The following is a 9,960-nucleotide window of genomic DNA, read 5'->3' on the forward strand; positions in this document are numbered from 1 at the left end:
AGCTGCAGGCACTTACTTTCTCAGCAATTATCATAAAGCTCAAGAAATAAAACCAAGAATCAATAAGTGGGATGGCATCAAATTTATAAGGTTTTGAACATCAAAGGAAAAATATGAGTGATGAGAGAGCCTATGAAGTGGGAGAAACTCTTTGCCAGCTATTCCTCTGATAGGGGTCTTATATCCAGAATCTTTAAATAATTCAAAAAAGAAAATAAATAACTCCATAATCTACCATTCTCTGTCCCCTAATAAATCTCTGGCTTCCAAGTTTCCTTCTGTTTTCCTCACAGGTTCCATTCTGCTCACCAGTCCACCCTTGAGAGGAACCATGGACACAGAGTCCACAGCCATCACCTTGGAACTGGTTTCCACTGACAAGATTGAAGATGCTCTAGCTCTTTCTACCTCTGCAGATAAAGTAAGGAACCTAGATGTGACTGGTGAAGCTAAAAAAAAAACTATTGGGATTAGGACAGAAACACCTGGTGGTGGGTGATATTCCAGAAGCTGTCAAAGCATTCTAGGAAGCAGCTAGCCTTTTAGGTAAGAGGTATGGAGAAAACAATGAATGTGGAGACTTCTTTTTCTATGGAAAATCACAATTGGAGTCTGCAAGAATGAAGAATGGTGTTTTGGGAAATGCCTTAGAAGGTGTGAATGTTGGAAGAGGAAGAAGGAGGAAAAACAGAAGATGAATATCTGGTAGAAAATAATGATAACGTAGATGAAACTGAAGTCTCAGAAGTGGAAGTTAAAGAAAATGACAAGGCAGAAGAAACACCAAATGAAACAATTCTTGAAAATAGTCTCTTCAAGAAAATTAAGGAAAGGAGATTGGGAATCTAGAGCTTCTTGAGATATGTTGGACTTAGCAAAGATCTTTTTTACAAGCCAATGAACAAAAGAATCCCAGCTTTATGCTTCTCAGGAACATATTAAACTTGGAGAAGTTTGTGTTGAATCTGAGAATTATATCCAGGCTATGGAGGTGTTCCAGACATTCCTAAATCTACAAGACCAGTGTCTAGAAGCCCATGATAGTCTTCTTACAGAGACACTACCAGTGGAGTTTGGCTTATGGATATAACTCTCAGTGTGATGAGGCAGTGGCACAGTTCACTAGATCTATTGAAGCCATTGAGAAGAGAATGGCTGTACTAATGAACAGATGAAAGAAGCTGAAGGACCACCTACTGAATATGAGAAAGAAATTGAGGAGTTGAGGAATTACTACCTGAAATTAGAGAAAAGATAGAAGATGCAAAAGATTCCCAGCCTAGTGGGAAATGTAGCTGAATTGGCTCTGAAAGCTACTCTGGTGAGGAGCTCTAGTCCAGGTTTCACTTGTAGTTTAGGAGATGCTTCAGTTTCCATGATTGACAGTAGAAAATCAACAGATGCTACTTTCTCATCAAATTGTGTGACTGATATTTCCCACTTTTTCAGAAAGCAGAGGAAACCAGAGGAAGAGAGCCCCTGGAAAGATGATGCAAAGGAAACCAAACAGAAGCAAGAGGTGAATGGAGGCAGCGGGGATCCTATCCCCAGTGGAAATGAAGTTTCCAAAAACATGGAGGAAGAAGAGGCTGAGAATCAGGCAGAAAGCTGGGCAGCACTGGAGGGGACAGTGTAGGCTGGAGCTATAATTGAAAGCACTGCATGTTGAGAGGGAAAAGAACCTTCCTCCCAAGAGAAAGTGTTTTTGTATATAATGTTTTTTTTTCAACTTGGGGGATTATTTTTTTTAATAACTTCAGTGAAGATTGGAAGAAGAAGAAGAAGAAGAAGAAGAAGAAGGAGGAGGAGGAGGAGGAGGAGGAGGAGGAGGAGGAGGAGAAGGAGAAGAAGAAGAAGAAGAAGAAGAAGAAGAAGAAGAGGAGGAGGAGAAGGAGGAGGAGGAGGAGGAAGAGGAGGAGGAAGAGGAGGAGGAAAAAGAAGGAGGAGGATGAGGAGGAAGAGGAGGAGGAGGAGAAGGAGGAGGAGGAGGAGGGGAGGAGGAGGAGGAGGAGGAGAAGGAGGAGAAGAAATATAGCCCAATTAATAAATGGACAGAAGTTCTAAACAGAAACTTCTCAAAAGAAGAAACACAAATGGCCAAGAAATATATAAAAAAAATGTTCAAAATCTCTAGCAGTTAGGGAATGGCAAATCAAAGTTACACTAAGGTTTCATTTCACTTTACTCAGAATGGCAATTATTAAGAATAAATAATAATAAATGTTGGAAGGATGTGGAGAAAAAGGAAACTATTATATTGTTGTTGGGACTGAAAATTAGTTCAACTGTACTGGAAAGCAGTATGGAAATTCCTCCAAATACTAGCAATGAAACCACCATATGACCAAGATACTTCAATTGGTGTTTTCCCAAAAGATCTAAAATTAGCATTCCATAGAGGTACAACCATGTCAATGTTTATAGCAGCAATAATCACAATAAAAAATTTATGGAATCAACCCATGTGACTAAATAGATTTCTGGATTAAGAAAATGTGGTGTATATATACATTCATACAAGGGAGTTTTACTCAGTCTCAAAGAAGAATGAAATGGTGTCATTAACCAACAAATGAACGGAAATAGAGAATATCACACTAAAGGCTATAAGCCAGATTTGGAAAACCAAAGGTTGAATATTTTCTCTCCCATGGGAAAGCTAGAGCAAAAAAAGGAAAAGAAGACAGTTGGGGATCAGATATCATAAAGACACAAGGAGGATTAGTAGAGTAGAAGAAGGAGGATGAGAGTGAGAGGAGAAGGAAAGGAAAGGAAGGATAAATGGAAGGGATTTAACAAAATCATGCTAGATTCATATGAAAAATGTCAAAAGGAATTTCACTTTTATTCATTTGTAGGATAAGGAAGTTTAGCAGAGGAGAGAGAATACAAAGAGAGAGTAGGAAAGGACAAGTGGGGAATGGTTTGGAAATCAGATTCCTTGCACTAGTGATTTGGTCAATATGAATCAAATTACTATGTGTTATTATGGTGTTCTAATAAAAATATATTTTTAAAGTTGCGAGTACTTGGGAATAGTATGTGTTAAATTATTTGGTGTAGGTTTTTGCATATATCTATAAAAACTATTTGTTCAGCCTTTTATATTATGATATACAGTTTTTATTTGGGGAATAGTAATAATTAAGATAAATATGTTTAACTCTTCTAAGTTGATGTAGATCTTTCTTTTACATATTTTGAGATCAATACATTAGGTCCATCTAGCTTGAACATTTTTATTTCTGGCAAGACTCTTTTTGTAGTCTGATAATAATATAGATGTCCCATATTGCTTTTATTTCTTTTTTTCTTTCTTGTCATGTCCCTAGAATACTTCATTTTCTTTATACTGATATTTATATATGTTTGTATTTTATATTTTCTTCTAACAATGTAAGAGCATATTTTAATACAATCTCAAAAATATTGATCACTAAATTCAATACATTTAAATTTATTATGAGTATTATAATATTTTCATTTATTTACAAGATAAATTGGTATTATCCTTCACGTATATTTTTTATCATTTTTGTTTATTCTTTTTTCCTTATTCATCTTGAATTGTTATTTTTTTCTCATTCTAATTTATTCCCATTGGTGGTTCAGTAGTTACTTGTTTTAGTGCTATTCCTTTTGAGTTCCTTTACATTTTTATGTGTATAACATTAGAATGTCCAAATTATTAATGTGGCTACCATTTACTTGAACAATGAGAAGACACTGGACAACTCCTCATACATGATTATACCTCATATAACACTGTTGTAATTTATTGTAGCTCTATCTCAAAATACTAACATTAACCCTACAGATTAGACATTATTTTTTTGGTATGGTAAGTATGAGTTTAGATTTTCACACAATTATACACATTTCTTTGATCATTATTTATTTTTGCCTTTCTCCCTCCTGAAGGACAAAACTTTAGAAATTTCTTTGTTGTACATCATCAGTATGTACTTGAAAAAAATATTTCCCAGTTTTAAATAATAATTTATCTGGGCACATTATTATGTAAGGAGGAGAGTTATGTGTAGCTATGCTATACACACACACACACACACATACACACAAATACATACACACACACACACACTCATCCTTCAGTCTATTTAAAAATTTTTCCATTTATACATGTTCAGTAATTTAAAATATTCCATACTTGAATAAGCTTCTTTTTCAATATGTCTATGTTGTTTCTTAACCCACTGGATGTTTTTTATTTTAAATATTATCATTTTGCTTTTATAATCTTTCTTTAGTTCTATTTCTGATTAGTAATTTTCAGTAGACACATATACTTATTCATGGCAGTTTAAAAATATGTCTATGCCATTATATATATTATATATGATTATATCAACACCTGGAATTTTAAAGAGCCTAAAACTATTTCTTATTTTTGGTACTATTATCATTTCAAAGATTTAGTATTTTTCATCACTTTAGTGGGTTTGTGTTCTAACATTCCAAATGAGTTTATTTTCGTAATACATGAAAGAGAAAGGAAGGATAATGCTTATAGACAAATGTCTTGCATTTGCTTCAGCGATACTCCAGAAATGCACAAAACTCAGTACTGTTAAATTTAATATCATGACCTAAAATTTATATGACACAATTAGAAAAGGTCATCATTATTCTGAGTCTCAGTCTCAACTCAGTGTAGGCTTACTGTTTCAAATATTAGGGTGATATTATTTCCAATGATACACTTATTCTTTATCTCTTAATTTTAATAACAACCAGACTAACTTGAGACCCATGCAGTGATTTGAAGGTGGTTGAGGATGTCCCCCAAGGGTTCACGTGTCAAAATATAATATCTATTACAAGGCATTAAGAATGTAGAAACTTAATTCAATCATGTATAGAGGAAGAGCCTGGGAGGTGAGTAGGCTTAGATAAGGCCATCAGGATGGCGTTTAGGAACTGAATTCTGCTGGCTTAATAAGAAGGAGGCAAGTTACCAGAGGATAGCCAGACATTTTGGCACACACCTGTAGTCTCAGCAACGCAAGAGGCAAAACTTAGAAACTTTAGTCAGTTTCTGTCTCAAAATAAAAAATAAAATAAAATAAAGGGCTGGGTACGTATTTCAGTGGTAAAGCAACCCCTGACTTCAATACCTAGTACCAAGAAAAAAAAACAGAGGATAAACACATATGCTCTTTGTCTCTAAGTGATGTTCTGCACTGCTTTGAAATTCTGCCAGGAAGAAGACCATCATCAGATGCTGCCCCTCAACCTTGGACCTCCAAAACCTTGAGGCAAAATAAACCTCTCTTCATTAAAATTTACTCATTCAGAGTTATGTGATTTGGGTAATGAAAATAAACTAAGAGAGCTTCCTTTTGCCTTTAGCCCCCAGGCATGCAAAAGTTTCTGGAGCTTTTCTTTGATGAAGGAGTAGATCCTGTAAATATAGTTTTCCTGTGTGGATAAGGCAGCTCATCAGAGATCTCTGGCTCAGCTTTGTTTCAGCTTGGGCTCTGTTCCCAAGAGTACCAATTACTTCATAAAATTTGATTTCAAAGTATTCACTCAAGACAGCACAAACTACTTTGCAATTTCTCCACCTTTAAGTTTTAAACTTACTCATTTTTTTTGTCTATTTACCTCATTTATATGAGCCCAATAAAACACACATAAATACACACACACAAACACACACACACACACACACACACACGTACGCATACATATTTTGCATTACTAGTTCATTTTAAAGACAGTCAAAGGCTTTTCAAATATACTGCAACCTTCTGTATGTTCATACAAGTATTTAAATTTCTCTCACCTGAAAAATATGTCCTCTCCTTCCCACAAACACCAACATCTCCTTCCATGAGATGAGGCTCAGATTGACATTCAGGTTTTGTTTTCCAAATCAGTTCCAGATGTGGTGAGTCTCTTCAGATCTCAAGACCTATACCACATTCATTCTTCTATAGCCAGCGACATGTGATAATTATAATATAAACTACTCTTTTAAAAGGGAATAAACCAGAAGCTAATAGAAGCCATTGGTTGTAGCAATCTTAAAACAAAGATGGACACTTATTTCTAGTTTTTTTGTTTTTGTTTTTGTCTTTTTGTGAAGCCTTATTTCTGCTCTCTGGGAATGATTTTCAGTTCCTGTCTTCACTCTCTAGTTTCTTAGTTGTTATAAGGAGCATCTATGAAAATACACAATTTGATACATGTATAACATAATTAACAGTGAAGGCTAAATATTTTCCCTTTAGTATCATTATCAAAACTGGAATGTGTTCTCTCAAGACTTTTATTTGGCATTATTGTGGAGGTACTAGTCAGGGCAATAAAATAAGAAAATGAAATAAAATTCATCCAAAGCCATTTCTATTTATAAATGACATGATCTGGTATGTAGAAATTATCAAGTATTTCATTAAAAAAATGTAGAATTAACAAATAACTTCAGTAAGGTTATAGAGTACAAGATCAATATTCAAAAATCTATTATTATCATACATACTGGATCATGTCTATAATCCAGTGACTCAGGAAGCTAAAGCAGGAGGAATGCAAGTTTCAGGCCAGCCTCAACAACTTAGAGACACTTTGTCTCAAAATGAAAAATAAATAAATAAATAAACGGATAAATAAATAAATAAATAAATATCAATGGGAAAATAGCTCAGTGATAAAGTTCCACTGTGTTCAATCAACTTCCAGTAGTTACAGAAAAAAAACTATTATCTATTTATATATAGTAAGAATCAGTAATTCAACAATAAAATAAACATCAAGTGAGAAAACAATTTAAATTATAATTATATCAAAAAGCATATTTACAATAAATTGAAACAAAATAAGCCCTAAGTATTTACTCTTTCTCTTTCAACATTGTTGAAATAAATTTTAAAAAGATAAAGGATAGACACCTACATTGATGGATCTGAAGACTCAATATTGGTAAGATGGAAACACTCTTCAAACTGACCTATATGATTCCAACAAAAACCCTATAAAAATCCCAGTGATTAATTTGCAGAAATTGACAAGCATTTTCTAAATCTCAAATGGAAGTTAAAGCCATTCAATATGACCAAAATCATCATGAAAATAGGAATTTAAAAAGATTCCCATTTGTTTAATTTAAAACTTCCTATAGTAACACAGACCTTGTGACATTAGTACAAAAGTAAACATATAGAAAACTATAATAAACCTGAGAGTCTAGAAATAAATCACTATATTTACAATTCACTGAATTTTTACTAGTGTGTCAGTATAATTCAATGCAGAAAGAATAGACTTCAAAATGAATAGTTCTAGACTCCAGTCTCACATCATATATAAAAATTAAGTGGAATTGGAAATAAATATAAAAGCCATAAATATAAGGGATAAAAATGTTAAAAATAAATGGAAGCAGAAATCATCAACTTTGCATTATATGACTTGAAAATCATTAACAAAATAAAAAATTAAATTGAAAATACTCAAATAATAAGAAGACATCATCAATAAAGTGAATACAGAACCCTCAGAATTTTGCAATCATATATCTAATAAGAAACATGTCTCAAGAATATATAAAAATCTATTCTAAATAATTGAAAGGCAAATTATCAAATTAAAGAAATGAACCAAAATTTAAGATCTGAATAGAATATTTTCCAAATATTTTCAAAGAAGATCGACAATGGCCAAAGAGCACATGAAAGGACATTCAATATTGTCAGTCACTAGAAAAATGCTAATCAAAGCTATAATATGATACCATAACTCACACAATAGCATGGCTAAAATTAAAACTACAATTAAAACAATGGATAAAAGATAAGAATTTGCAAGACTGTGGAGAATTAGAATTGTTCATACATTGCTGGTGAGGATGTAAAAAGGTGCAACAATTTTAGAAAAGTTTGCCAGTTCCTAAAATGCCATAGACTGATTCAACAATTCTACTTCTAGTTATGTACTGAAGAAAGATGAAAGCATATGTTCATACAAAAAAGTACACATCCTTGTTGATTGTAACATTTCTCCTAATAGCCAAAAAGTGAAAATAATCCATATGTCCACTTACTGATGGACAGAAAAATAAAACACACAATGGAATATTATTAGGCAATAAAAAATAATGATGTGTTCTCTTACATGGACGAACCCTATAAATATTACATTACCTGAAAGAAGCAATCTCAAAAGAACCTTACACCACATATTTATAGAAAATATCCAGAATAGGCAAATCTATAGAAACAAAATATGGATAGGGCTGGTAGGGCTTGTGGAATAATTGGTAGCTTATTGATATGAAGTTTCTTTCTGAGGTATGGAAATTGTTAAATTGATTTTAGTAATACTTACATAATACTATGATTGCACATTAAGCTGTGCTCTTTAAATGGGTGACTTGTATGTATGTGCATCTTTTCTCAAGCAGTTAAAACTATTATTTTGTGCCATCAATAGAGAAGTTCTATAATCCAGGATGTGAAGACTTTCATGTATGTGGGAATATATCACAATAAAACTTACCATTCTGTATAATAGAAATGCTGCAATAAAAAAAACAGAGAGATTTGTAAAACTCCTGCCCGATACATCTTATTCTTTCTGAGAAATTAATAAAGGGTCTTAATGGTTATACCCTTGAGATACTTCTTTTTTTATTCATGTACTCATGATAGTGTGTCTATAGAATTTTGGTGGATAGTAATTTCAAAATATTACTCCATTAACTTCTTAACATTTATTATTGAAGTGAGGTATTTATTGATTAGGCAGTTTTTCAACATTTTTCAGGTAAACTTGTATTATATTACTGATTCCTGACATTTCTCAGATTCTCTAATGATACAGATTTTTTCCCTGATGCATTTGAATGAATACTTATTCTTATTTGTTTTTCTTCATCATAATGTTTATTTTGGAGATCTCAATTTTGGAAAATTCACAATAATTATTTCTTTAAATATTGTTTTTCAAATATTTTTACAATCTTAGCATCTGGAATTCTGTTGTATGAACACGAAACATTTAAAATCAACCCTTGATTATTTAAAAAGAGTTATTTTAAACACTTGTACATAATAGATAAAATCTTTACCATACAATATACCAATCTACTAATTATCTAATATTGTTCCACTTTGGCTAGCTTAGAATTTTTCCAAATTTTCATTGTCGTTGTTATTTTACTGACTCATTTTATTTTTTTTCTTTTGAATTTCTATTTGTTCTGCCTACTTGTTCATAGAAAATCTCTGTTATTTTTTTCACTTGTTGCTTTTACATTCTAGCAATCTACTTTTAAACATCTAACTTTCTTACACCCTTAAGATTAATACACACATGACCCTTTGGGTTATTTATTATTTATATTTTTTCTGAATTAAACTTATTTTCTGATTCAACATTTAGAGTTTCTCAGTGATGGCATTCTATTTCTTTTGGATATTTTTAGCTGATGTAAAGTTGGCCTTTTCTCTGAGTGTGTCTGCCTCTTATTTGAGCACATCTATTCCTTATCTAAATACTTTTATTGCCGGTTAATTTTTTTTCCCTTTTCATTTCTCAGGTTAGCCTTTTATTACTGAAGAGACATGGAAATATTCTTCTATAGAGATGTGGATATTGTAACACATATAGTCAAGATGTACTTTGATTCAAATTCTTTTTAAAGTCAAGAGTCTATTTTAAATTTCTAGGTACTCAGGTTGATAGAGTACAGCTTCAAAGACTCATGTGTTTTTTTCCTTTGATTTCTTGTCACTTGTCTGTCAGCATTCTGGACCAGGGCTGTTTTTGTTATTATTATTGTGTTGTTTTGTTTCAATAAAATTTTCTCTTGTATTCATTGAAAACTTGGGCATTCTGACTTCTGATACAACTTAAGATATGAACTCCTAGAAAGTAAAATGCTAAAAATGGCTAAGGGAAGCTAATGTGACAGGTTGAAATTTCTAGAAACAAAAA

At 32.4% G+C, this 9,960-nt stretch overlaps 1 pseudogene; it reads left to right on the forward strand.

Annotated features, from left to right (window-relative positions):
• Positions 1-331: 331 nt before the first annotated feature.
• Positions 332-1,669, forward strand: LOC143408839 (nuclear autoantigenic sperm protein-like; annotated as a pseudogene).
• The last annotated feature ends 8,291 nt before the right edge of the window (positions 1,670-9,960 follow it).

The sequence above is a fragment of the Callospermophilus lateralis genome, chromosome 10 (genome assembly GCF_048772815.1).
Source record: "Callospermophilus lateralis isolate mCalLat2 chromosome 10, mCalLat2.hap1, whole genome shotgun sequence".
In the NCBI taxonomy this organism is placed as follows: domain Eukaryota; kingdom Metazoa; phylum Chordata; class Mammalia; order Rodentia; family Sciuridae; genus Callospermophilus; species Callospermophilus lateralis.